Source organism: Balaenoptera acutorostrata, chromosome 7 (assembly GCF_949987535.1).
Source record: "Balaenoptera acutorostrata chromosome 7, mBalAcu1.1, whole genome shotgun sequence".
Classification (NCBI taxonomy): domain Eukaryota; kingdom Metazoa; phylum Chordata; class Mammalia; order Artiodactyla; family Balaenopteridae; genus Balaenoptera; species Balaenoptera acutorostrata.
In genome coordinates, this window is record NC_080070.1 from 113364800 (window position 1) to 113390803 (window position 26004).

Here is a 26004-nt window from a genome sequence, read left to right on the forward strand (position 1 = left end):
GGGTCTTTTGTGTTTCCATACAAATTGTGAAATATTTTATTCTAGTTCTGTGAAAAATGCCATTGGTATTTTGATAGGGATTGCATTGAATCTGTAGATTGCTTTGGGTAGTATAGTCATTTCCACAATGTTGATTCTTCTAATCTAAGAACATGGTATATCTCTCCATCTGTTTGTATCATTTTTAATTTCTTTCATCAGTATCTTATAAAGGCATTAAAACTATAAGACACTGATGCCTTTTATATTATTATTTTTCTTTAACTCAAATAGCCTCATCCATTTGTAGACACCTATGTAATCTTTTAATTTTGCTGCCAATATCTCTGGACATGAATTTGGAAATTTTACTTTTGCTTTCTTAATAATTTATTCCCTCTTTAACCTTTGTAAAAGATTAGTTGAGTTCGCTAACAGATATATATACAGAGAGTAGCAACACTGATAAAGAAATAGTTATTTTTCTTTAATATGGCTATAAAACTGTGCCAGGAGCTTCCCTGGTGGCGCAGTGGTTGGGAATCTGCCTGCCAATGTGGGGGACACGGATTCGAGCCCTGATCTGGGAGGATCCCACATGCCGTGGAGCAACTAGGCCCGTGAGCCACAACTACTGAGTCTGCGCATCTGGAGCCTGTGCTCCGCAACAAGAGAGGCCGCGATAGTGAGAGGCCCGTTCACCGCAATGAAGAGTGACCCCCCCACTTGCCACAACTAGAGAAAGCCCTCACACAGAAACGAAGACCCAACACCGCCAAAAAAACAAAACAAAACAAAAAATATATATAAAAATAAAACTGTGCCAGAAATATATCTAATCCAAAAATGTACTATACAAGGCCCAAATGCTTGATGCACAATAACTAGCATTTTAGTTATAAGCTTTCTAGAACAAATATTAGCATCCTTATCTTAAAGAATATTTTTAGTTTACAGTTTAGTGAATTCTACACATTAAGGGCAAGGCTAGATGGAACAAATACAGTTACTTAGATATCTGTTGAAGAATACAAAATCAACTGTTAACACTCCCAAAAATTTAAATTATTTGATATGGTTTAAAAATATGTAAAAAGTGATACTTTTCCACTATCAATTATTTAAAAGAATGCACACAAAAGGGAGGAGATATGGGGATATATATATATATATATATATATATATATATATATATATATAGCTGATTCACTTTGTTGTAAAGCAGAAACTAACACACCATTGTAAAGCAATTATACTCCAATAAAGATGTTAAAAATAAATAAATAAATAATAAAAACAAAAGAATGCATAACTTTCTAAAGAAATAGCTAATGATTTTAACATTATAAAACTGGGATGTTTATATTTGCACACTATTCTTGTAGGTACAAGAAAAGAGAAGTATGTTATGTTAGAAGAATGCTGCAGAAATACAAAATAATACAATTTTGTTATGAACCAAAAGCCAAGATCATTAATCATGTGAAATGAAATAATCATACCGACTAGTACAGTATTTTTTGTTGCCAAAGATATTTTGTTATTCTAAGCTATAGCAATTATAATTATTAATGAATCTAATGTTAATGGGAACTATCCATCTACATATGAAAAACATCACATTATACTAAAAGTAAAATGTGCAATTAGTACCTTAAAACCTGATTATAACAAGTGAATTACTCTGGTTTCTTATTTAATGAATAAAATGACATTTCTCTTTACATTACATTACTAAGACAGTTAAAAATAACATGCTAGGCAGAATACTATATGATGGTCAATATTGCAATACCTTTTGTAACTTTCATAAAACAAGCAAGTCTCATTATTTTCATTTGAAGTACTCAACTTTTCAAATGACTTATTGAAAAAGTGATACACAACTTAGAAATACAATAGCTTTCTTGTATTTCTTAGAAATATTAGGAAATTTTTTTTGAAATTAAAATTGAACAGAAGTAGTGAACACAGAAACAGTACAAACTGCCCCGATGGTTAACATTTTCTTTTTTAATGCAGCCAATTAGAGCTCTCACTGGAGCACTGTCTATGCTGGCATTTCATGCTGCCCTGCTTATTCTTTCCCCGAGAGCCACAAAGAATAATGAACTCAGCCAGCAAGAAATAAACTTTGACTTTTGCTGTTGGCCCCGCTAGACCACATTTATATTTCCACAATGTGAGACGAGAGGTCACATGGGGTAAGAGCACACAGAACACAACTTTGGGAGAAAAAATAAAGCATTGTTCAGCCAGTGTTATGGTCTCATTACAACTCTGATCAATACCTGAACGACCATAAAAACTTGGGGAAAAATAATGCATTCTAGGCAACCAGGCTGCTTTTATCTGGGGAGAATTAACACCTTCACAGATAATGCTTGGCACCTTGTAATGCTCTGTAGGATCTCTCCCCACCTCTGGGATGCATCTGAGATACATGAACCCTTACTGCAGACTGCTTGTCACATAGATGCAAAAGTGCTATACATTTAAAACATTATAATATTTTAAAATTAATCAAATGCTTTTTCTCAACAGATAATGCAAACCTTGCTTTGACTTCTCCAAGTATTTCCCATTATTTGTGTCTTGATTTCAAAACCAAAAATAGTGACTATATTAAGCTTTGGAAAAATATGTTATTTTGCACAGGAACCCTGTCCTGGCTCAAACATAGCTTGCTTATTAAATGAGGGAAGAAAGCATCAAATACTGAGGAGTATAGAGCAAAGCCAGAGAGAATTCACACTGTCTACAGACTTCAGTTATCTGACCTTGCTTACTTCTCTCCCTGCCTCCCTTATACTCCAGGCCCCCAAATTGCTGAATCCATTGTAGTCCTCTGCTGCACCCCATAAAACTGGGTTTTAATAATGGTATCGTTTTGCTAATTTCAATGCACCTTTTAACCTGGCTGAGGCTTTCGGTACTGCTGGAATCAGCCTAGGTAGGCACTGGCTTCACTGTGCCTCCTCACCCCCGGCTCAACTCCAGCCAGTTTAGAATTCTCCATCTGGGTTCAAATTCAGGCAACCCAGAAATATGAACCTATCCCTGGACCCCAGATGTGTCAGGCATGGAGCCCTCCAGACCTGTGCTAGGAGAGAGGGCTTTTCTGAGCATAGCTAGGTCTAGGTCGGTACCCACGGCTAAATGAGCAAGACGTCAGGATGAAGACACCACAATGTAGACCGGGATCTGCTGGGGTAGCCCAGAATCTGGTGGGGATTCCCAATCAAAATAACAGGGATGACATAATAATCACCATGATATCCACCATTTAGAGGGGAATGCATTCACAGTATTCCAGTTTTGGTAAAGAAGCCACACGAGTTGTCCTTACCTGATAGAGGTTTTTATTGAGCATGAAGGACGTAAAGAGCGTATATGGCGACAGAGAGCAAAATCCTCTCATTTCAAAGCCTAAACACTACACTTGCTTCCTCCTATTCTACATGGCTCTTCTCAAAGATCGCCACCATCAGAAACACGGGAGTATATCTGATTAAATCCATTTAGTGAGACATGTCCATCATCTTTTTTCCCTAAGGAAGGACAGACTCTAAAGAACCCTTCTTTTTGTTTGGTTGATTGGTTGTTACTTCTCATTACCTTATGGAGCTGACTTTTTGTGTGTTTGTTGGCTTCACTTGCTCATCTGAAGTTCACACTACGATTGGAGAACAGGTAGAAGGTTGGGTTTATTTTTCCCATAATCTTGCTTCTATTAATAATAGTAGAAGAGGGCTTCCCTGGTGGCACAGTGGTTAGGAGTCCGCCTGCCAATGCAGGGGACACGGGTTCGAGCCCTGGTCCGGGAAGATCCCACATGCCGCGAAGCAGCTAAGCCTATGTGCCACAACTGCTGAGCCTGCACTCTGGAGCCTGGGAGCCACAACTCCTGAAGCCCGCGTGCCTAGAGCCCGTGCTCCACAACAAGATAGGCCACTGCGGTGAGAGGCCCGCGCACGACAAAGGAGAGTGGCCCTCGCTCGCTGCAACTGGGGAGGGCCCGCGTGCAGCAATGAGAACCCAACGCAGCCAAAAATAAAATAAATAAATTTAAAAAATAAAAAATAAAAAAATAACAGTAGCAGAATATTAGAAGTGAATAGTTTTAGCCTATTTTGCCTTCTTATTCTCTATTCCCCGTAAAATCAGACAGTGTAGTCATTAAGGCAGGTTATAGTTAGATAACTTATTTTCAATAATCTGTCAAAATGCCCAGTGTCTGATGGAAACCTAAGCTTGTGTTTTATTCAGAACTGTGTTTCTTCCCTTGAGGTTAAGAGAAAGTGTAAAGTCTGCTTGTACTTTCACCTGAAGACTGTATTCCCTCTCCTCCTCTCTCTTTTCCTTGGTTTCTTAATCAAATTTAAGTTGGATGACACAGACTAACACCCAGGAGTGACTTTAAGCAAAAGAAGGAAATATTTTAAAGTACTGGGTACATTTGAAGCCGCCCAGAGAAAGCTTAGATCTGGAATCTGGAGAGTGACTGCGAAGTAATACAGCTGCTCCTTCAGCTGGGTTCTCTTTGTTTATGTGAACCATTCTCAATTACACTCATCAACATATATGGTCCCCAAAGCCTCCAAATCACAAGAGCCTCAGCCCACGAATTCAAACTTACTTACTCAGCCAGTGTTTACAGCTGCGTACCTATCTTCTGTGTCTCAGTGGAAACTTTTGACAGAAATATTTTGGTTTATAAAGGAATTGACCCTCTCCAAGTCATGTGTCCAATTCTGAATTCATCATCTTTATCTGGTCAGGAGCTTGGGGTGCTGAACAACTATGGTTCAGGGAATCATTCTTTGACTACGTTGTGTCTGTCACCAAATTCATAGGTTGAACTCCCAACACCATATGGGGTTAAATTTGGAGGTATTAAGCTTAAATGGAATCATACGAGTGGACCCTAATACAATAGGACTGGTGTCCTTATAAGAAGAGGAAGAGACATCAGGGATGCACTTACAGAGGAAAGGCCACATGAGGACATGGTGAGAGGGTGATCATCCATAAGCCAAGGAGAGAGGCTTCAGGAGAAACCAACCCCATGGACACATTGATCTTGGACTTCCAGCCTCCAAAACTGTGAGATTCTGAGAGAATATTTCTGTTGTTTAAGCCACCAAATCTGTAACATTTTGTTATGGTGGCCCAGCAGACTAATTATACAGACACTATTATTACTTATTTATTCATTTTTGTAGAAGGCGTCCTCAGAGAAGGTAGTATGGCAAGTAGCAGAATCATTTTATAAGTGGCTAGTTAAAAGAGCATCTAAATTTGTTTTTTAACAAGGCGTTATCATTTCTTCATTTGTTACTTCTTTCTGCACTCTTTCTTCCCCTTTTGCCTATTCCTCTCTTTTATGGAAAATGATGTCTACAGGTGTCTTTAATCCTAAAATCTACACATTTGCAGCAAGACTTTTAACATTCATGCCAGGTATATCCCCCAAACTCAAATACATTTTATCTAAAACTAAATCATTTCACATTCTAAACCAAGCTTTCCCCTCCTTCAACCCTGCTCCTACCACTGCAGAACATGGGAATACGGGTAGAGACATTTTTGAGCCTTTGTTCTCTCCTTGCTTGCTGCTTTCTCTGCCCCATCTCCTTGGCCTGAACAATCAAACACTAAGCAGTCTTGCTTATTCTTTCTTCTAAATTAGCCTTCCCTTTCAAATTCTTACATGATAGCTATCCTTATTGAATAATGAAGAACCAAGTATTATTGTTAAGTAACACCACTTAATAATAGGTGAGTGGACTTTTTATACACATTTGCAGGGACTGACAAAAATAGCTTTGCAGTTACTGCTTCGCATATTTATTACAGAAATATTAAAGAGTTCCTAGGTAACATTAACAAGCACCTCCCAGCTCAATTCTACTGAGTAGCTAGGAGTTCTAAGGAAGGCTTTATGGTCACTAAGAAGAATCAAATAAAAATAAACAAAAAATGTTTAAAAATCAACAAGAATATAGCAACTACATATACATTGCTTCTGTTTGTCTCCATTTTGTTTCTTGGGTTCTCCTGTAAGATGGAAATTAAAATATCATTAAACATTTGACATAAATTCATAAGGTGGAAAGTGGCTGTAAAAGCATATGGCTGTAAGTTGAGGACTTGGGGAAATACATGATGCGAGCCATGGATTCCCTCTGTATTAAATCCACCCTCTGTACTGTTTCCAAAGTGTCTTTATAAACCTGATTAGGTAATTCTCCACTTTTAAATGTTTCGCTGGTTGCTTGTAGCTTCCAGGGTAAAATTCCAAATCCATAGTTTGGCTCATAACCTTTTCATGAACTGGCACCTACCCTCTTGGATGGCTTCAATCCCACACTACTCTTACCACAATGCTTTCTTCTACTGTCCTGAGCTGTTTATAAATTGGTGACCATGTTATGATATTTAGACATCTGTGCCTTTGCACATGGGTCCCCAGCCAAGATGTCTATGGCCATCCTTTGGCCCTAAGTTGCTTTTGTGTTTATGTAACTCCCACACAGGCTTTACAGCTCAGCTCAACCGCTCCCCACTACTGAAATCTTCTGATTTAGAGATTCCTTAAGTGCTTTTATGGGCTTTCTTTTGCAAATGTCTCTCACAGGATTTTGAATTCTATCAGTGCATTTTTGATCAACCTCCTTGACATTTTTGGAGGAGAAAGGACATAAGCTCTCTGGCTTTGAATTCCCAATGGTTTGCACAATAGCTGTCACGTTTTAGGTGCAGAAATGCCTGTGGATGGATACACAAATACTGCATTTAGAGGTGGATTTTCATATCTTTAAATTTTAAAAAAATCTCTACTTCTAAAAGCAGCTCTTTTGCCCCTTTCCTGTTTGCCCATTTCTGTTCCCCTCTAACCTTAAAAGAAACTAATTATAAGAATGATATCACTAGGCAACTTTTAACCTAACTCCTGACTTATGCTCTACTGAATGCACACCGTGCCTTGCCTAACCTGTTGATTCTTTTCCTAGATTAAAAGAAGTAAGAATGAAGAATTAAGTAGTTAAAGAATGACTAGCTCTCCATCCCCAGCAGTCCCCTTAGCAACCCTGCAGGCAGACTTGTCAGATGAGATAACATCTGAAGAGAGATTGAGGAGTCAGCCAGCCTGCATGGAATGGAAAATGGCGCAGAGCTTAACCTCCTGCCTTGATGATTCACTGAGGTTCTTTCCCCTTTTCCCTTTAAAAATTCCCATGGCTGAGCAGGATCTTTGGAGTTGGTTTCTGGGGACATGAGTCCACCATCTCCCTACATTGCCTGTTTCCTGATTAAAGCAACTTTCCTTTCTACTAACATTTGCCTCTCAAGTATTGGCTTTTGAGCAGCAAGCAGCCAAACCTGAGTTCAGTAACACTTCTTCCACTCTCCATACCTCAGATACTTGAAAATATTGAATTTGCTTCTAAGGCTGTTGTGTTATGATGTTGAAAATAATAATGCCACTGAAAGCATTTCGTGAACAATTAATTTGTAAAGCTTCTTATGAAGAACATTTTATGACTATTTTGTAACATTTCCTAGTCACATATTAAATAGAAATTGACAATTATACTCTAACTTGTGTTATCCTGTTGTTGCAGTGTTCTTTCTTAAACTTGAATCAAGTTTCCACTTAAAGTACTTTTTATACAGGTCAGATCTTCACCAGTTTGTTGGAGGAAGGAAAGATAAATGGAGCAAACGATATGTCAAGACCCTAACAATCTTGTGATTGTATTTGCTATTAGCATTAAAATAAGGCAGAACACAAATAAACACTTCCTTTTACATTTTCTCTGATCATTTAGATGTGAAAGTCTTTCTGGCCTAATCTCTCTGCACTCACTGAACCTCATCCATGCTCTGCCTGGAAATTACATATTCAGAACACTTGTAGGTCTTATCACTGATCAGTACAATGAAATGAAGCTTTAGTCCCCATAAAAAATACAATAAAACAATGTTCCTGCAGTGCAGGATGAGAGCTGATTTAAATTACAATAAGGCACAAATAAAAGGAAGAAAACGAAAACATTTCATTTTATGAGTTTTGTTGACTCCAGAAGCTTAAATCAAAGACGACTTCATCATCAATCATAACATCAACCCAGCAGCATCAAAGGGCAGCTTTCAGTCACAGTAAATACCAGAGCTGAGTGCATTTCACACTCAATTAAAGGGGATTGAATCACACAATGTTAGAACTGAAAGGAATATTTCAAGTTCCTGAAACAATCACCTTACTTTGTGTATAAGAAACTGAACTCACAAACTACCTGCCTCTTCAATCCTTCAGCCGTGCCCCGTGGGTCCATAATAAACATGCTCCCCTGCCCTTTGTACTTGTCTCTAGTGCTACATAGCACATCATCACATCTTAGTGACTTGAGTAAACAAGACTCATTTGTTATCTCATAGAGGTTCTGTGAGCACAGCTTACCTGGTTATACTCACCAGATTGCAGTTGGGATGTTGGCTGGGGCTGCAGTCACCGGGCTTGACAAGGGTGGCTTGTTCATGGGGTCGGTGTTGTCTTTGGAAGGAGGCATCAGTCTTCCCTACATGGACCTCTCCCAGGGCTCATGATATAGCAGCTGCCTTCTTTGAGAATAAGTGATCCTCTGAGGGAGCAAGGCAGAAGCCACAATTTTTAGGCCATGTCTCAGATCCCACACATATTAGTTTTCCTAATATTTTATTGGCGACACTGGTCAACCCTGTTCATTCTGGGTAGGGATGACCCAAAGGCATGAATATCCACAAGCAAGAATCATGGGGACTATTTTGAATCTGGTAACTGCGATTCTAATTCTCTTTTCCAAGGGTTTCTTTTACCTCTCTATCGTATCTCATTTCTCCACTGTCATCACTTCCATTGGGACCTTCTCAAGTGATGGCAGGTCATCCGCCCCCATTTTTAATTCCTACTCCAAAACTTCTACCAATTACAGAGCTGATTAATGGGTTGAAGTCCTTTGTGTTCTCCATTTCTGCTTTCAAACAATTCCTCCTCCATGCACCAGTAAAAACAATAAAGCTATTCTAGTTCTTGTCATCAACTAACACATCATCAACCAACATGTCAGTCACTCCCCACCTTTCCTAAGATTTCTGTCATCTGCAATGCAATGTTTCACTCCACCAGATGAATCTTTTGGCTTCTCAGTTCTTTAACCCTCTTGTCACCAAATAAACTAGATCATTTCCCTGAAGCAATACATTCACATGGCCTCAACATAGAACTCCAAAATCAGGTCCTATCACCCAGACAATTGTCTTCTACCCTATATACTCACTTTAAAAAAATAATTTTTTTTCATTTTTGGGATAATTTTAGATTTATGAAAATATGGTAAGATATTACAGGAAGTTCCCATATATACTTCACTCCATTTCAGTTTTACCTAATGTCATCATCTTAGGTTCTTGTGGTAACTTGTCAAAACTGAGAGAACCATCATGGCATACTATTTTTAATAAGACTGCAGAGTTTATGCATATCTCACCCACTTTTTCATTAATGTTGTAGGAGCCAATCCAGTTACCACACTGCATTTAGTCATCATGTCTACTTAGTTTCCCTGGGTCTGTGACAGTTTCTCAATCTTTCCCTGTTATTCATGACTTTAGCAGTTTTGAAGAGTACTGGCCAGGTATTTTGTAGAATGTCCCGGAATTTGGATTTGATTAACATTTTTCTCATAATTAGACATTCTTTATGGAATTACAGAAAGACTGTTATACACATGAAGTGTTCTCATCACATCATACCAGGTGGTATATAACACCCACATGCCAACAGTGGTGAAGTTAACTGTCATCTTGGATACGGTAGCAGTTGCCAGGTTTCTGTACTGTAAGTTATTTTTATTCCTTTTCCATATTGTATTCTAGGGAAGCAAGTAATTCAGCTCCCTTAAGGGGCTAAGGATTAAGCTCCATCTCTGGTAGGGTGAAGTGTCTCTGCATATTATCTAAATTTTTCAGTAAGGAAGAGTTTTCTATTCTCTACCACGTACGTATGTATGCATTCATTTATATATTTATTTCATTATGGACTCGTGATTTTTTTATACTTAGGGTTATAATATTGTTAGCTCATTATTTCAACTATTCCAACTATTACCATTTTTTAATATGAAGGCCCTTTCCAATGCACTGAATTTTTTACTTTTCCGTCCACTCTCCCTTTTCTGGCTTAGATACTGTGGTTCATTATTTTACTACGTTATTACAAACATCTCAAAATTCTTCTTGTATTTCCTTTCTGGGGCATTCATCTGTTAAATCCAAAGGCCTGAATGATTTCTACCTGCTTTCATTGTGCTGAACATCAGAACAAACCTTGTGTATTAAAAAATACACAAGGGACTGGCTGAAAATATGACAAACTAATTCTTACCAAACAAAAATGGACTTCAGAATTTCTGAAAAATCCTGCTAAGTTTCTCTAATTCATTTTTCCATTTATCCTAGCAATGGCTTCTAAAAAAACTTTATTTTTAAGGCAATCTTACCAAAAAATTTTATAGAAAGTATAGGGACTTTCTCCATATTCCATCTCCACGTCCTCCCGCAGTTTTTCCTAATATTAACATCTTCCACTGGTGTTGCACATTTGTTACAATTGATGAGCCAACACTAATTCATTATTATTAATTAAAGTCTATAGTTTGCATTGTGTTGTACAGTTCTATGGGCTTTGGCAAATGCATGATATTATGTATTCACCATGATAGTATAATATGAAACAGTTTCACTGTCCTAAAACTTTCCTGTGCTTTACCTATTCATCCCTTTCCTCCTCACAACAACAAACAGCAAACCTGAAACTAAGAAAGCAATTACAGCAAGGTCACAGAATGCAATGTTAATTTACAAAATTAGTTTTTTTTTTTTTTTTTTTAATAGCAGTTAGCCAACACTAACTCACACAGTCTTGTTTTGTTTTTAATTCCTGTTCACATATTCTGGATGCTAGACTTTTTTAGCTTACATGTGAGAAATATTCTCTCTCCATGTTAAACAGTCTTTCCCATTCCTTTCAAAATTGTGTTCTAGTTCTGTGAAAAATGCCATTGGTAATTTCATAAGGATTGCATTGAATGTGTAGATGGAGATTATCATACTAAGTAAAGTAAACCAGAGAGAGAAAGACTAACATCATATGATATTGCTTATACGTGGAATCGTAAAAAAAAAAAAATGATACAAATGAACTTATATACAAAACAGAAACAGACCCACACACTTAGAAAACAAACTTATGGTTACCAAAGACAAAAGTTGGGGGAGGGAAAAATTAGGAGTTTGGGATTAACATATACACACTACTATACATAAAAATAGATAACCAACAAGGACCTACCGTATAGCACAGGGAACTATACTCAGTATTTTGTAATAGCCCATAAGGGAAAAGAATCTGAAAAAGAATATATATATATATATATATATATATATATATATATATATATATATATATATACATACATTATATATATATATGTATATATATAAAATTAAATCACTTTGCTGTACACCTGAAACTAACACAACTTTGTAAATCAACTATACTTCAATAAAAATAAATTTAAAAGAAATAAAGGGGTTCATGTTTGACAGTCTTCTTCTCTTGGTTTGACCTATTTGCATCTTGTTTAGAAATCTATAGCCACCCTCAGATCAAGAAATATATTCTTATTTTCTTCTAAACATTGTAAAGTTTTGCCTTTCATGTTTAAATCTTTAATCCCCCTGGAATTAAATTTTGTGTTTTAAGTGAAAAAGGATCTAAATTTATTTATTTTTCCAACTGGTTAATAAAAAGTCTGAGTACCATTAATTCAGCAGTACATTTTTCAGCATCGATCTCAATGATTCATCTATAAAATATCAAATTTCATATATATGAGACTTTTTCTGAAGTCTCTTTTCTGTTACATTAATTTCCTACATACTTATAAAACTTATTTATTTACTATAACTATATATCAATTGAATATTTGTTATAGAAAATATCTTTTTAGAATTTTTCTTTAGGAATGTAACTTAACTACTCTTCATGTCTTGTCTTTCCATATAAGTTCCTAATTGGGATATTAATTGCAATTACATTTTAGAGTTTATAATGATTTGAAGAAAACTAATAACACTAAGATCTTGAAATTTTATCATTGAACTCATGAAAACATTTTACTGTTAGAGTGTTTTTTTTTAAGATGTGCAACAAAGTTTTAAAATTTTCTCCACAGCTTGTGTTTAGTTATCCTTAAGTATCTTATAGTTTGATATTATCAATGCTATTTTCTTCTCAGTACTTAAAAAAAAAGACAATTACATTGTCTTTCTTGTTAGTATATACAAATGCAATGCTTTAAATTTTTTTACTGTTTATCTCATTTCCAGAAAACTTATAAAACTCTATTTGTGGATTGTTTTGAGTTTCCTTGTGGAAAACAATAAAATCAGCTTGAAATGAAAATTTGTAGCTGATTTTACTAGGTCTTCCAGGACAACATCGAAGAAGAGAAAAATTGGTAGGTTTACTACCTTGCTCTTGTTTAATATAGAATGCTTGCTTTGGATTTGGGTAGATGCTCTTTATCTGTAAATGAAGTTTCTTTCTGTATCATGCACTGGTACTGAACTGTATGAATATTTTCTCCACCTATAGATATGAAGATATTATATGTGTGTGTGTGTGTATATATATATATATGTTATATATAATTATATATATGAATGTATTATACAATATATAAACTTTTAACCTATTAATAAGGTGAATTATATTAGTAGAGTTTCTAATGATATACCAACATTAATCATAAAAAAATATACTTCTTATATATTGTAACGTTTGGTTTATCAAAATTCGTTAATATTTATACCCATATTTATGGAAGAGACAGACCTATAACTAATCTGTTTCATTCATAATACTTTGAATAGATGCTTTTTCTCTCTTCTGTTATTATTAGCAGAGGTTTACTTACTTTTAGTCTTTTAAAACTACCAATTTTAAAAATTTCCTATTATTTTTTTTCTATTTCTTTACAGTTTTAGTTCTTTATTATATCCTACTGTATGTTAACTTATTTTGTTAGTTTTCTAACTTTTATGTCTGAGGCTTAGTTCATTGATTTTTACTATTTTTTATTTTTCAGTAAAGTTTTAAGGTATAATTCTCCATCTAACACTAGCTGAATGTAGTTTTGAAATGCTTTATTTTCATCTTTGAGTTCTAGGTTTTTTTTATTTTTTTATTTTTATTATGATTTATGTTTTCATCTTAAAAGTACTTAGAAATGTGTATTTCTCTTTTTAATACATAAAGATTTGTTTTTATTGTTGCCATCAATCCTAATTTCATTGTGATTAGTGAATGTGGTTTGTTTATACCAATTTTTGACATATGTTGAAATTTACTTTATGGGAAAAACATAATCATTTTTTTTAATGTTTCATAGTCGCTTGAGAAGAATCTATAGTAAGTATTGGGTATAAGAATAATGTCAATTATATTAAGCTTGTAAATTATGTTATTCACATATTCTTTATCTTTTACATTATCACTTATAGAAAAGCTTGACAATCAAACTGACTCAATGTCCACACTAAAGTATATGATTTTTTATAAATTTATAAATGTATTTATTTATTTATTTTTGGTTGCACTGGGTCTTTGTTGTTGCGCCCGGGCTTTCTCTAGTTGCGGCGAGCGGGGGCTACTTTTCGTTGTGGTGCACAGGGTTTTCCCTGCAGTGGCCTCTCCTGTTGCAGAGCATGGGCTCCAGGCACGCGGACTTAAGCAGTTGTGGCTCACAGGCTCTAGAGCACAGGCTCAGCAGTTGTGGTCCACGGGCTTAGTTGCTCCACTGCATGTGGGATCCTCTCGGACCAGGGCTCGAACCCGTGTCCCCTGCATTGGTAGGCAGATTCTTAACCACTGCGCCACCAGGGAAGCCTGGTATATGTTTAAAGTATGACCAAAATATTTTTTCTCCAAAAATACCACTGATTCAATTTAGTCATGCCTTCAAATTTACTGTCAAATGAAATGTAACATCATATGAAGGTGTTACCAAGAGATGACCCTGGTTGAAGAAATGATTGAGAAACATGGCTCTCTAGAAACACTCCAGGCACACCACACTCTCCACACTCCTGACGGAGAGCTTCCAGCGTCTCCTGACTCCACGGCAGCACCTACTCCAAGCTCCTACCCCCTCTTCTTTGAGAGATATATTGTGACCCCGGTTTTCCAAGCTAATGCCTCTCTGTAATTCTAAAGAACTGAATTTTGATTTTCTCAATATTATGAAATCTTTGTCAAGTTAACCCTTTTGTGCTTAAGTTTTTTTTAAACCAGGATTAATAATAGCATCCGGCTTCATGGGATTCTTGTGAAGGTTAAAGGGGATAATATATGCAAAGCACTAGGAAGAATATATGGAACATAGAGAAGGTAATAATTCTTAGTTATTATAAGTGATCACCCTTTACTATTGTCATCCCTGAATAGTTTCTGTTTCCATTGCTTCCTATAGGCATTGTGATTTCTCAATAAGGTAAAACACTGGAAGACAGAAATTATGGCACGTTTTATTTTTAAACAAGGTAAGCATGGTAGGACATTGCAAGTTCTGTCCCATCTAGTTTAGGGACTAGAAATAGTCTACTGCCTTTGACCTACATGTGAATATGCCCAAGTATTGAGCTGAAGATTTCCTTCTTATTGACACCAAGTATGCAACTATTATACCTAAAGGCACATGGATTCATCATTTATTTCCCTATTGGAGTTTTACAGCTCTTTTGAAAAGGACTAACACCCTTGACTAGTTTCTTCCAGCAACTGTGTCTTACTCCTTGGAGAGTAGACTCTGTGTCTTACAAGATGAATAACTATGGTTTCTTAATTTCATTTGCATGTTTTTTTAATGATCCTGCAGTTCTCTTCTGCCAGGACAGAGTGATTCAGAATTGCATGATGCCTCTGGACTTCTGTTTCCCATCCTAACACTGGTTCTCTCTGCACAGAAGCTAACACACAGGATGGCACTACGGAGATAAGAGCATTCCACTGGGGCAGAGTTTAAAGGAAACTGGAATTGCTTTTCTAGAAGGAAAAGAAGCTTAGGCAGCAGAAACACCCTGAGGAGCCCGAGCATAAAGGAACTGTGGTGACTGCCAGTGTTTTACCTGGGCACCTCTCATAAGGACCTAATTCCTCTCCACCAGCCGACTTCACTTCACAGCACACACCCAACAGTGCGGTTAGGCAGACACGTGCCCAACCATCAGCCATCTCTCTGCCTCCCTCTGGGCATTCTTTGTCAGAGTGGCCAGCACTAGGGTCCCCAAACCCTGGACACTTTTTTCAGGAAGGGAGCAGAGGTCAATCTATTTCATTGGCAGTTGTCAGGCCCAAGGATGTATGTGGAGTTATCTCTTTGGCTGGGACAGCATTCCAGATCCGTGGTGCAACATTTCTCATCAGGCCCCTTCTGAGTCCTGTCACCAGGGTCACAATACAATCATTTGCCTTCATCTGTTTAACTGGTATGATTTACAACCTTTTTTGAAGTGGGAGGAAGAATTATATTTTCTATTTAAAGATAGCGAGATGGATTTTTCAAGGGTGTTTACATGTGAATGAATTAGTTACTGTATTTTTAAAGACAAAGTACAACATCTGAGAAGCAAGTTTTATCGCTTAAATATATGGTGTTTCCTTAATGGGGAAAAACTATTTTCCAATGAAACAACAGAAAACATTCAATGTATTTAAGATTAGAAAAAAATAGAAATCCAATATTTTGAAATCGAGTGAAACAAGAGACTTTCACTATTTAAAACAAGGAAACACAGCTATAGTCTTTACATGCTAAGAAGTACATATTGACAGAGAATAGAAATATAGAATTTTTGCTGAAAAGAGTTGCTCTGTCACTTTGAGACACACTATTATGCTTCTACCATCTCTAGTGAGTATTTACAGAAAACAGTCATCCCTTTGGCTTAGTCATTGGTATTCACTGGTGACAGAGACTTTGAACAGAGGATGCTGACTGAGGAAAACATCACCTTGATCATGAAGTAATTAGATAATAATAGACTAGAGGGTTGCTTCTTAGGGAAGTCAAGAACAAAATGAATTGAGAATAAAACCAAATGAACCACATCGAAAACAGGCAAATGCAGGCCAGTTCTAGTCAGACACACAGGCATTGGGGTGAGAGCATGAGCTGGGGGCGTCCCCAGGTTACCACGATAGCATCCAGCCAGCAAGAGAAACAGCATTTTCCATTCTGTGCTGCTCCCAGGGCGCAGCCAGCCCTGGTGAATGGAAGCTGCAATGTCATTCATTTAGTCGTGCCCAGTTCAAGACAGAAGGTCACCAACTTTCTCTTAAAGATGAGTAACCATTTCTCCTTCTGCTATGAACTGTCCACTGCACACTCACCTCTCAAATGATTGGTCACAAGCCAGGGGACCATTTCTGAGAATCTCATCTCACCTACCTCCAGTGAATGCATCAGCTGTCTGAATGTCTGGTGCTTGCTTTGTTACAGGAGCCTTCAGATTTACAGACCAAGATGATTAGTATTCATCCTCTGATTGTAAAGAATGGGAGAGCATCCATTTTTCCCAGAGTTCAGCCAAGAACCTGCCCAGACTCAACTAAATCAAGATAATGAGAGGAATCTTGGATAAAGGAAAAAGGAGCAGAAGAATGAGGGAGATAGAAAAGAGGTGTTGAAAACCCGTCAAAGGTAAACCTGGGAAAGAAATCTCTGACCATCCAACAGCCTTCTCAGAACTTGGGCATCTGTCATGCAGAGGAGGGATTATCCTTGCTTTGGAGCCCAAGCTCAAGTTATAACCAGCGGGTAAATGTCATTCATGGATAGTTGCCACTCACGGTAGGAAATAATTTTATGTAATTAAAACTACTTAAAAAACTGGAATGGATTTTTGGATAAGAGTAGGATACTCCTTAGTACTAGCAGTATTCAAAAATAAGCTAGAAACTACTCTGGAATTTTCTGACAATTTTGTGAGTTCCAGAATTTTTCTACTGACTGAGAAAATAAACGTTTCCAGAGATCTTCACCAGTGGTGTTGTTAGTGCTGTTGAGTGGGTACTTGGCCCCAGGAACAAGGCACCCAACTGCCTGAGGTCTTCTAGGGGAATTTCTGCACAAGAAACAATGCAAAAAGAACAAATGCCACTTAAAGTTTCACTGAGGCATCGGCCCCAACCTATAAAATGAGAAGACTGGAATTTAGAGAAAACAGAAGCTACCCCAAATGGTTGAGACTGAAGACCTTCCCCCACGGCAGGCTTTGGAGGCACGTCCTGCCTGTGTCCTAATCCTCTGATTTCTGACCCAGATTTCGGGGATGGGGTGGGTAGTGGTCTTTGTCTTTTTAGTTGCAAGGAATGAAGAACCAGTAAAAAGTGAGAGTGATGGGTAGAACAATAGGAATAGGAAAATGTTGATGGCTCAGCTGCAAGAAGGAAGAGGGAGAAAAGAATCAGCTCCGAGGGCTGATCTTTTCTGTTTTTATCATCTTAACTTTGAACTAGTTATATGCTCAGGAAAAAAATCTAACAGTAAAGACATATTAAGACAAAAATTTCAATCCACCTGCTTCCCAGGTACAGGCATTCCACAGGTAACTGCTTCTACATCGTTTTCGTGTTTTTGTTTTTGATTTTGTTTTTGTCTGCAGATGTGTATTTGCTTGTGTATAGGGTTGAGGCTCTGCTCTTTTTCCTTTCAATGGGACCAAAGTGTATGTATTTTCATGCATTTAAAAAAAATTACCACTATGTGTTAGAGGGCTTTCCATGAGTGAATCCATATAGGTGCACTAAGATCTTAATAATAGGCATGTATTTTCTTCTGAACATTTTCTTTCAAATAATTTAAAGAATTATCTTTCAGAATCAACACTTTAATCCACTTGGAATTGATTTTTGAGTTTCCTGTGAAATGGAGATCCAACTTAATTTTTTTCTACTCAGAAATCATTTCTCCCATCACCATTTATTGAGCAGAATATCAGTCAGCATTGATCTGCAATGCCTCCTCTGGCATGTATCATGTTTCCACATGCATAGATCTATTTGTGGACTCTATTTTCTATTCCATTTTGCAGAATCAATTATTTATTACAAAATTATATTAAGATAATATCTGGTACAGGTACTATACTATACTCTTGTTATTCTTTTTTATGAATGACTTTGGCCTGTATGGGAACATTGTTCTTCTTTATTGAGGGTCAGCAAACATAATCTGTAAAGGGCCAGATAGCAAATATTTAGACTTTGCAAACCATATAGTCTCTATTACAACTACTCAGCTTTTCCATTGTAGTGCAAAAGTAGCCGTGGGCACTCTCTAAACAGATGGCCATGGCTGTGTTCCAGTACAAGTCCACTTACAATACAAGGCAGTGGATTGGATTTGGCTCAAGAGCCGTAGTTTCCTGACCCATGTGCTATAGAAATGCCTTGTTGGGATTTTGGATGAAATTGAATTGAATTCAGATATCAACTTGTAGAAAACTGTTAACACTGAAGTATTGTCTTTCTGTTTATGAACATGATATAACATTCCATAGTCTTTTTAAAAAGGATATGCAGTAAAATGTTAAATGCACTCCATATAGAACTTTGGCCACGTTTATTCCTAGATATCCTGTAGTTTTCTGTGACTCCTTTCAGGTCTATAGGTAGATAATCTTATTAACCAAACTTATTATATCTTATTTCTCCCCTCCCTCCCAGATTTACAGTCTGACATTTGAATTTACCTTATTACACTGAATAGAATGGCCCCTTCATTGCCCCATGGCTGTGCTGACATTTAACATGGTGTTTTGCTGGTTTCCTGTACTGTTTCAACATTAAGTATAATATTTGTTTTAAGTTCTGGCAGGATTGTTTTAACATATTAAAATTTCTTTCTAGTTTGATTATATGTATACTCAAATCTGGAATGGGTACTGAATTTCATCAAATGCTTTTCAATATCTATGATAAAGATAATACCTTCATTTTTTTTCTTTTTTAGTCTGTTAATGAAGCAATTCAACTTGAAAGCTTCAAATAAGTCCTGGTTTACCATCCATCATTCTTTTCCAAGCACCTATTAAATATTATTTTAGTTTTATGCATCTAGATTGCTAGCTGTGATTATTCTATAAATTTCCTTGTTTCTCCTTGTCTGATTTTGATATGAGGTTAATGCATAGCTCATTTGGAAGTTTAAGAATAATTCTATTTTCTGTTGTGCCTGGGGGAAAGTTAAACTAATATTATCAATATCAATAATGTATATTATTAAAGTAACTTCTGTTTGTTGTAAACCAGGCATAACTATACCACAAAATGACCAGCCCCTAGCAATTGCTCTCTTATGGCAGAAATGAAGAATGGAGTTAAGATCAAATCGTTTATTCATTCATTCATTCAATTTTATTTTGGAGGAAGTAGATACTGAATAAGATAGGTAAGTAAAGTATGTAATATGTCAGATGGCTACTAAATGATAAGGAAGCAATAAAGCAGGGAATGAAAATAAGAAGGGGAGGACATTTTTGATATGGTGGCCAGAGAGTATCTCAAAGAGCAGTAACATGTGTGCAGAAGTTTGAAGGGGTTCAAAGATGAAGCCATGTAAATACCTAATAAGAAACAGTGAACAAGAAGACACTGGGTTTAGAGAAAATCTGGCAAAGGAGACCGGGAGAGAAGCAGAGGATGAAGCCAGAGAAGGGGGAGAGAGAATCCTGAAGAGAGTCTGTATTCCTGCTGCCATGCTATCCCACTTACCCCTGTGGCCACATAGTTTTACTTTTGTGACCAGGAATGGATCCCTTATGTCCCTTTCAAGTCCTCTACTTGAGTGTTCCTTCTCATCCTCTTTCTCTTATTCAAGGACATTACACTAGAAATCCTCTCCTCTCTCTCCTATATTATCCTTCAATGTGAGTTAATTTCCACCAGCAAACATGTTACAATTTCTTCTATCTTGAAAAAAAATCTAGATTTTCCACCTACCTCCAACTATTATTCTATCTCTTTGCTAATTTTAGAGTAAATGTCTATGAAATTATTATCTATCTTCAGGGTCTCGAATGATTCACCCCCACTTAGAGTTAATCCATTACACTTAGGCTCTACCCCAACATTGCACAAAGTTCATGTATGTCAGATTCACCAGTTGTTCCCACACTGATAAACCCAAGGATCACTTTCCAGTTCTCACCTTGCTGACCTATCAATGATGTTTCCCATGGCTCATGATGTAGAAGACTTTTTTCACCCAATCCCACCCTTCCTGTGTGTCCTTACTTTACTCTCCACTCCTCTCAGCTCCATCTTGCTTGTCTTTTACCACCTTATTGAACTTTAAGACCAAAAAGTCTCAAACCCAGTCCCTAGACTTCTATTCTTTATCTACAGCCACCCCCTTGGAGATTCCCTCCACGGTGTGAAACAACACACATATTTGCTGAAGACCGCTAGAATTTTAGTCCAGCTCAGACTTCATCTGAGTTTGAAATCATGTCAACAACAGCATCCTTGTCATCTCCATCAGAATGCCTTGTAGGCATCTGAAACTTTACAAGTCCTTACCAAAGTCCTGATATTTCCACCAAGAAATGGAAGCTCTCTCTGGTTGCCCAAGCCAAAGAAACCTTGTGTTTATTCTTGATGACTCTCTTCATACTCCATACCCAACCCATCACCAAATCCTATCAGTTACAATTTCCAAATCTACCCAGAATCTGGCTAACTCTTCCCATCCCCTCCCTCAACACCACTGTGTCCATGTAAGCTGCGACAGTCACTGCCAGCCTGCACGGCTGTCCCCTCCTCCTTCTGGCCCTCCTGTTCCCAACTCACCTCCACCACCTTACTTACATCAGAGTAACTGAAGTAAAGCTTGAGAAACACAGCATCCCTTTGCCTAAAATTGTTCAGCTACATCAGTCTCACTCACAACTGCCTTCCTCACATCCGTCAGGTCTCTGTATAAAATACACTTTCTCATAAGGTCTTTCTAGACGTTATTTAAAGTTAGCGACTTGCACACCACTCACACCCTCCTTCCACCTTGACACTTTGTATCTTTTTAGTTATGTGACTTTTTCCTTCATTGTCCTTATCACAAACTGGCAGCATATATTTTACTTATTTGCTTGCGTATTGCTTGTCAACCTCAACTCAATGATAAGCTCCATGGACAGAGACTTTTCTTATTTTGTTTGCAATGTAACCACACCCAATAGTTACCTCCTCCCTCCTACTCAAAGACACTGTTCTCCTACCTGCTATGCCATAAACTATGTGTGCTCATCTTTTAAACCTTACAAAAATAAGGACTCATGTAAAATATGTAAACTTTGATGTCTGGCTTCTTTCACTCAAAATTATTTTGTGAAATTTGTTCTTGTTGTAAATAATTGTAGCTGTTTATTTTCAATTCTGCATGTTGTTCCATTGTAAATAAACCCCATTTTATTTATCCCTTTTTCTATTGGTGGCATTTGGTTGTATCAACCTTTTGGTTACGTCAATTAATGATTCTAGAAGAGTGATACAGGCAATGACCTGATTTAATAAAGAGACACAGATAGTTGACCTCTGCAATTGGTACTGAAAGAAAAGACAACAGGACTCAAAGGAAAAGAGGGTTTCCTCCTAACTGGGGTGAATATCCACAAACTTGTTTGAATCCATTTCCACATTGATAGGGAAACTAGAATTGAATTTTTTCAAAATATATTGAGCTTGGTCAGTGCTGCTGGTGTGGCATAGTGCTTGGGAACAGGAGGTGGAGAGAAGGGATAGATAAACAAGTCAAGTCCTAATATCCTGGGAGTTAGAGAACAGAATGTTAGACTTAAAGGGGAAAAGGCTGTCACCAATTCTGATCAATTCTCTCAAACCCTTTGCCCCAGTGCTTTTTGGATGTTGAGATGAGGTAATAATGCAAATTATGAAATGGATGTCACTCTGAGGCTCTGTACCTGGCTATGGAGAGTTTCTTAAGACAACCTGGGTCTGCCTTTGGGAGGGGATGAAGGAGAGACTGAAGTTGCCATGAAGTTAATTGAAGAAAGTTATGGGAGGGAGTTAATATGGAAAGAATTGTATAGGTGGACTTTCATAAAAAGGGGTAAACTATAGAAGATACTTTTTTTTTTTTTTATCAGAACCCCTTAACAATCCAAAATTCTATTCAACTCAGTAGATGGACGGGTGATTCTTTGCATTCCAGAAGCCAAAAAAAAAAAAAAAAATCCCACAAATATTTGCTTTCCTTGAAACCTGTCACTGAGAGCAGCAGAGGCACATAACTGAAGGTGGAACAAATGAAACCTCTAGGCAGAACTTCCTGTCAGAGACATAAATGCATAGAAACTGGGATTTTTTTGGAATTCCTCATGGTGTTGAAGATGGTGAGCATCCATCGGAGGTGATATAGGCTACAGTGGAGGAGCCAGGTGTACAGCAGCTGCCTCCTGCCCAGGTTGTTTCTTTCACTGGAGCTGGAGCACCTTCATTCCTGACCATTTCTCAAGCCCGGTTCTCGATCCATCCCATTAATAATTTTAGCTTAACCACAATTTCTAATAATTCCTGTTTTTGTTTGTTGCCAAAGATTACTGTTTTCAGACAAATTTCACTGCTCAAATACTGAGACTCTGAAAGTATTTGCTCTTGGGAGGACAAAAATCAAAGGCAGGTCTTAGAAGTTGTCTCTGGGATGATTCTAAGACATTTGCCAACGTGGTTCCACCAAGTTGGGTTGGCATGGAGATCACAGGCTCTCAGAGTTCTGATCTCCATGTCATGGAGGGGTATGGTCCTAGAGTTGTTAATATATAGTAACTTTTTGATCCATCACGTTGAATATTCTTAATCACTTTGTTTTATTGAAAATTCTCACTCTTAAAAATATTTACCTAAGAATCAGACATCAGATTGGTCAAGCCCAGAAACACTAAGCAGGAATCTTGCCAAAGAATATCTCAATTTGTGAGTTTAGAGTTTGGGGTTAATTTTTTTCTAATACACATGGCCTATGTTTTCACTTCAGACAGTTTTTATAATACAGCAGCATAGGACAAAAACAAGTCACAAAGCATTATCACAGTGTGTGTCCCAAGATAATTTTATTCCATTACAAAATAATGGAAGGATTTGTGATGGGACATCCAATTATGATTTTAGAAATAGCACTGTGTGATAAATGAAAAGGACAAGACATAAAGCAGGGAGACTGTTTTGAAAACAATTTCAATAATTCAAGAAACTAATTGTACTTGCCAAACTAAACTTGTGGTAATGGAAATAAAGAGAAATGAAATAAAAAAGAAAGCATTTAAATTAAAACAAATATTGATAGTGGAGTTTCCACGAAAGATTAAGTTCTAATGTCTTGAAGCACTCATGGTATATAATTAATTGATTTATGTCCTATGCATCTAGAATGGCATAGTTATGTTCTATTTTTGAGATAAAGGAGAAAATATTTTCCTATATTCTGTAATCAGATGAGGACCCTGGTTGAGAAAAACTAGACTTATTTGAAGGTCTGATATTGGGTGACTTGTTGGATGATAGATGATTTATTAAGCCTGAGACTGTAGGAATAGAGCAAGCTTGGATAAACAAAGATGGTAAATTTTGTCCTGAAGTTGAAATTGCTAATTCATGAGGCAATATTCAATAGCCAAACTCTATGGATTTGGAAAGCAATAAGAAGTGTGAACTGCAGATCTAGATTTGGGGATTATCACTGAGTATGATTATCAAAATCAGGGGTCAGGAATGAGATCTCAGAGGGAGAGGGAGAAGAAATAATGACCTACAGTCCAAAGTTGAGGGGTGGATGGAACAAAACAATCATGTTAAGGCAATAGCATCTGAGATGCTGACACATCCAATGCAAAGAACGTTTTTCACAATGGTAAATATTTACAGTCTATACCATATGAGGAATGATTGGAGGAGCTTCAGAGAAAAAGACCACAGCATGACTGTTACAATTGTTAGAAGGGCTGACAATCTGAAGAGACTAACTCTACATAAGGTGCTTAATTCATCCGGCCAGAATCAAACGAAGACATTCACAGAACTGAAGGGCAGAGTTTTACTCAATAAGATAAAAGCTCAAGACACTTTAGTTGCAAAGATAGAACCCCAAATAGAACCAGTTTAAATAAAAAGGAAGTATACAGAGCCCCCATCGTGTAGCCTGGGAAAGCCAAAGTAACCTGCAGGAAACTATTTTTGAGACTCTGCATACACACCACATTGTCTCTAGATCCAGAGTAACCCAGGGGAGGGGAACGTGGTAACCTTCCCTATCATGCGTCGTATGGTAGTGCTGGGTCCCGTGCACACTCTCTGAACTCGCGACCCAAGCTCTGAGAGACAAGGACCAGCATTTTCTGCCTCCATTAGAAATAAATGATTGAAATTAAAAAAAAGAACAATTCCTCAGAGGAAAGAGAAGCAAACAGAGCTGGGCAGACAAACCAGCACTGTCCACTAAGCACGGTCTCAGCTCCCCACCATCCCATGGGCTTCTGTGTGTGTGGTTCGCTGCCCATCTCTAGATGCACCAAGCAGAAAGTATTTGCATGGTTCACTGGTTAACTTTCAAAGTAACAAAGGTCAGAAATAGAAGAAACTAAGGATGAAAAGAAAGGGAACATGGACTGGTTAGTTAGGCTTTGCCAGTCACTTTGCTTTGAAGTTTCACAGAAACCATCCTCATTACTGTGTTATTAACATGTTTAGTCACATGTCTATCTGTATTCCAGCCTTCAGAACACATTGCTATCCCATATCATTCCCAGGATTTTTATTTCTCCCTCTACTGGATCTGTTTGACTCTAATACACTTTTGTGTCTCCTGAGTTTTTTTTTTTTTTGAATCTCTGGATTTTCTCTCAACAGTTTTGACCATTTCTGGCTCCAAGCCAAGCCAGACATAGAACTTAGTCCCTTTTTGAACCTCGCACACCCAGATCCACACATATGTCACAGATATTAAACCAAGAAATTCACTAACGTAAAGCATTTGTGGGCTCACATCCTAGAAAGCCAAAAAGTTAAAGTCGAATTTATACATAAAATATCACTCCTCCAATAATAATGCTTTAAGTAGAATAAAAAGATCGAAGGCTACCTGTCTTCCTCCTCTCCTGAGCTTCTGTTCTTTTTATTCCTCAAACTCCCAGCTATTTATTTCGAATGCAGAGTCATATATATATATATTCCCCCCTTATCTTTCTCTATAGCTTGCTTCCTAGTCTTCTGCAAAGGTTTATTAAGACGTTTTGCCTATTCATAGAGACAGAAAGTAGATTAGAGTGACTGAGGGCTGAGTGGGAGGGGGCGGGGAGATGCAGTTTGTCCTCCGTAACCACATGTCTGCGTCTGCCAGGGGGATAAAGAGGGGAGGGCTGAGTGTCCTACTTATACAAGAGACTTATATAACCATCAGCAAAATTTGGTATCTGTAAGGGTTCCTGGAACCAACGTGGCCCCTGCCCCATAACTGTATCAATTACTGGGTACAGAGATTCTGTCTGGGATGATGAAAAAGTTTTTGAAATAGATGGGGGGGGGGGGTTGCACAGCAATGGGAATGTAATTAATGGCATTTTTTTAAAAAACGTTGAATTATAGCTTTACTGTTAATTATTTACCTATCCATCTATTTATTTATTTATTTTGGCTGGCACCCCCGCAGCTTGTGCAGATCTTAGTTCCCCGACCAGGGGTCGAACCCATGCCCCCCTGCCGTGGAAGGGCAGAGTCCTAACCACTAGACTGCCAGGGAATTCCCTAATTGGTGGCACTGACTTGTACCCATAAGAAGTGTTAACAGAGCAAAATTTCTCTTGTATACATTTTACCACAATACACAAATTAATTTTAAAAAAATAAAG